Here is a 4,124-nt window from a genome sequence, read left to right as displayed (position 1 = left end):
GGCGCTCCTGCACCACGAACCGTGACCAGAATAATTTCTCCGTCGTATGCCCCTCCTGGGACTGGAAGAACTATGTAGCGTCAGTGGTACTCTTTGGAAGATATCCAAAGGCATCTGGAGCAATCCACTGTCGAGTGAGCAGAACATACTTCTGATTGCCGAAATTACTCTGTAAAAGAAAAGGCTTACTAGCTGCTATTTGTCTGGCCTGCTTGATCTCTTCGCGCGCCGCTCGGGATTCATCCCGTGCTTCCACGGCCTCTTTAAGGGCCTTGGCAAGGTCGGTCGCCTGGGCTTTATTCTTATCCTCTAGGGACTCACACTTATTGGTGTCATCCTTGAGCGCCTGCTCCACTTCGGTCACCCGCTCCTCATATTGGCAGCGGATGACCTTCTCGGATTTCAGTTCCTCGGCCGCTTTATCAGCGGCCGCTATGTTCACCCTTACCTGCTCCTTGACCTGGGCAAGCTCACCCCTAAGGGCCTCGATCGCAGCAGCACTGCCTGCAATCATACACATAGCAGCGCATGAGCTTTGACTCAAGATCCGCATATTAATACAGGCATGAGTGAAATATTCTGAAGCATACCTTGGGCTTCATCAAATTTCTTGTTGATATGAACGAGATCCTCATCAGCGAGCCCCAGCTTACGTTTGAGCTCGGAGACTTCGGCGGCCTGGGCGGTTGCTGCTAACAGCGAAGCCTGCGTCTCACGATATAATAGTACATTATCTCATGCGAATATTATCGATCCTCTGTTTACCCTTTTTCAAAGAATGACCAGAGTCTCAGGGGCTACTATCTATGCACAGGCATCTTTTTCATATGAAAAGTGGTCAGGAATGTTACATCGCATACCTCGAAGCCTGTTAGCAGGCTAGTGACGGCCTCATTCAGCCCGCTCTTGGCAGACTGAACCTTGTAAATCACCACACCCATCAGGGTGCGGTGCTCCTCGACGATGGAAGAACGTTGCAGTGCCTCCATTAATGTGTTCGGCTCCTCCGGATTAGTGGAGGTTGCCACGGAAGTTGGCACTCCCTCCTCTTGTGCAGGGGGGTCGCCTATTCGATTTCGGAGCCACTCAGGTTTCCAGAATAGTGTTCGTCTGGGGGCCGGACTGGTCAAGGCCCCCGACGTTAGTGTTCGTGGGGATTGCTCCCCCATGTTTTCGGCGGCCAAGGCGTTACCCTCTAGCGCCGCTTCGGCGGCCTCCTGTACCGCCCCGTGGCCCGGAGAGGCCCTTCGGGACAACACTTCGGTGTCGCCTGTGGTGATAGGCGGGGAGGCTCGTGAGGACGACTCACTCTCCATCATCTTCGGGTCCAAATAATTCCCCTCTGATGATTGTTGAGGGAGATCGCAGGCCGGACTACACCATATATCATGTTAAATTACAATCATAAAGATTGGACGAATGAAAGGCACCCTCATATACTTACGATGCGGCAAGGGGCTTCGGCCTGGGGTGCCAGTTGGGGATGGCGTCAGCATCTGAATCCGAGCCATCCGGGAGGGATATCTTCCCTCTTTTGGGTGCCTCCGCTTCTGGATCTACAGAGCTGCCCTTTTCTTCCTTCTCCCCTTAGGGGGAGAATTGTTCCCTGCCTCCTCCTCCTCCTATTCATCTTCATCTTCCTTGTGGGAGGAGTGAGTTTCAGTCTCTCCGGACACTGCGCCCGAAGTACCCTTTCGGCGGAGGCCACCTTTGGCGTCCTTGCTCTTTTTATTGGCCTTTTTCTCGGGCGCCTGATAGGGCGCCGAAACCAGCATCTTCATTAATAGAGGATCAGCTGGGTTTTCGGGGAGGGGAGCTGAACACATGATCCGCTCCGCCTTCTTTGTCTAGCCCTGTTATATGACGAAAGTCTCAGCACACCCCTTTTCTGATCAAGGAACTGAGTTGTGTTCGGACATATGGCACTTACCGGGGAAGCCGGATGATTGCAGTCAAGGCCGATGTCTTCGGACGTCTGTGGCCATGACTTTTGAGTCTTGAAGAGAAGCTTCCAGATTGCTTTGTGTGTCATGCCAAAGAATCACTGCAGGGTCCGCGGCCTTTCCGGATTGAACTCCCACATGCGGAGAGACCGGCGTTGGCAGGGAAGGGTTCGGCGGATGAGCATCACCTGGATCACATCAGTGAGACTGGTGCCCTTCTCTATGATACTTTTGATGCGCTTTTGCAGCCTCAACACCTAATTGGATGTTCCCTAGTCCAGACCCTTGTTGGTCCACGATGCGAGCCGCAGCGGGGGTTCGGATCTGAAAGCAGGAGCGACCGCCCACTTGGTGCCGCGAGGTTCGGTGATGTAGAACCACTCCTGCTACCACGACTTGACGGTCTCCACGAAAGCCCCTCTGGGTCAGGTGACGTTGGGGAGTTTGCTCACCATGGCGCCGCCGCATTTTGCGTGCTCTCCGTCGACCACCTTTGGCTTCACGTTGAAAGCCTTAAGCCACAGGCCGAAGTGTGGGGGGATGCGGAGGAATGCTTCACACACAACAATGAATGCCGAGATGTGGAGGATGGAGTTTGGGGCTAGATCATGGAAATCTAGCCCATAATAGAACATGGGACCTCGAACAAAGGGGTGGAGGGGAAACACTAGGTCGCGGAGAAAATGAGCGAGGAACACAACCCTCTCACCAGGCTCTGGAGTTGGGATATCTTGCTCTTTAGCAAGGAGCCTGTGTCTGATTTCCGCGGTCAAGTACCTCGCCTCCCAGAGATCCTTGATGTCCTTCTCCGTTATGGAGGAGGCCACCCACTTGCCTTGAGAGCCAGATCCGAACATGGCTGGAGTGTTTGCTGGGAACGAAAAAGATTGAATCTTGGGCGCTGGAGCTCGAGGCTGGATGGGCTGAGGAAGGAGAAGGCGTGGGGTAGAAAGAGGGATCCTTGTCCTCTTATAAAGGCAGTGAATATCAAGCGCCCCCTTACGAGCCTTAAAACTTGCCTATTCCCAAGGGGTCGTGTAAATGGCACGGTTGGATTACCCAACCCCGTATTGATGAGAATCCCGCAATTGGTGGACACGATCTCTGTTTTGACAAGACGTATCAATAGAGGCCGTGCCTCGAGGCGGGACTGGGAGGCCACAAAACGGTTCGAAACGATGATACGGCCAGAACATAACGTCTCGCAGAAAAAGATATCAGTGGGCATGGCTTGTTTTGTTTAAGTATTTCACCTTTGTGGTTCAGGGTTGTAACTGATTATACAGAGTCGGATATAGTTCTTTTGTTCAACTACCTTGGAGTATTCGGAGGAGGAACCCGCATTGCAATGCTGAAGACAATCTGCGCGCCATACACATCGTCATTGAAGCCTGGTTCAGGGGCTACTGAGGGAGTCCTGGATTAGGGGGTCCTCGGATGGTCGGGCTATGTGACATGGGCTGGACTAATGGGCCGTGAAGATACAAGATAGAAGACCTTCCCCCATGTCCGGACGGGACTGCCCTTTGCGTGGATGGCAATATTGGCATTCGGATATGAAGATTCCTTTCTCTGTAAACCGACTCTGTACAACCCTAGGCCCCTCCGGTGTCTATATAAACTGGAGGGTTTAGTCCGTAGACGCAATCATAATCATATGGGCTAGACATCTAGGGTTTTAGCCATTACGATCTCGAGGTAGATCAACTCTTTTAACCCCTATACTCATCGAATACAATCAAGCAGTACACAGGGTATTACCTCCATTAAGAGGACCCGAACCTGGGTAAACATTGTGTCCCTTGTCTCCTGTTACCTTTGATCCTTAGACGCACAGTTCGGGACCCCCTACCCGAGATCGGCCGGTTTTGACACCGACAGGTACACCTTCTATCACAGATCCGAAGGCAAGATCTTTGTTGCTAAGAATGGATCCTTTCTAGAGAAGGAGTTTCTCTCGAAATAAGTGAGTGGGAGGAAAGTAGAACTTGATGAGGTAACCATACCTTCTCTTGAATTGGAAATTAGCTCATCACAGAAAACCATTCCCGTGATGCCTACACCAACTAGAGAGGAAGCTAATGATAATGATCATGAAACTTTGGATCAAGTTACTACCGAACCTCGTAGGTCAACCAGAGCATGTTCCGCACCAGAGTGGTACGGTAATCCTGTTCTGCA

The sequence above is a fragment of the Triticum urartu genome, chromosome 5A, assembly GCF_056163025.1.
Source record: "Triticum urartu cultivar PI428250 chromosome 5A, HENAU_Tu73, whole genome shotgun sequence".
NCBI classification, from domain to species: domain Eukaryota; kingdom Viridiplantae; phylum Streptophyta; class Magnoliopsida; order Poales; family Poaceae; genus Triticum; species Triticum urartu.
Note: the sequence above shows the minus strand (reverse complement) of the source record.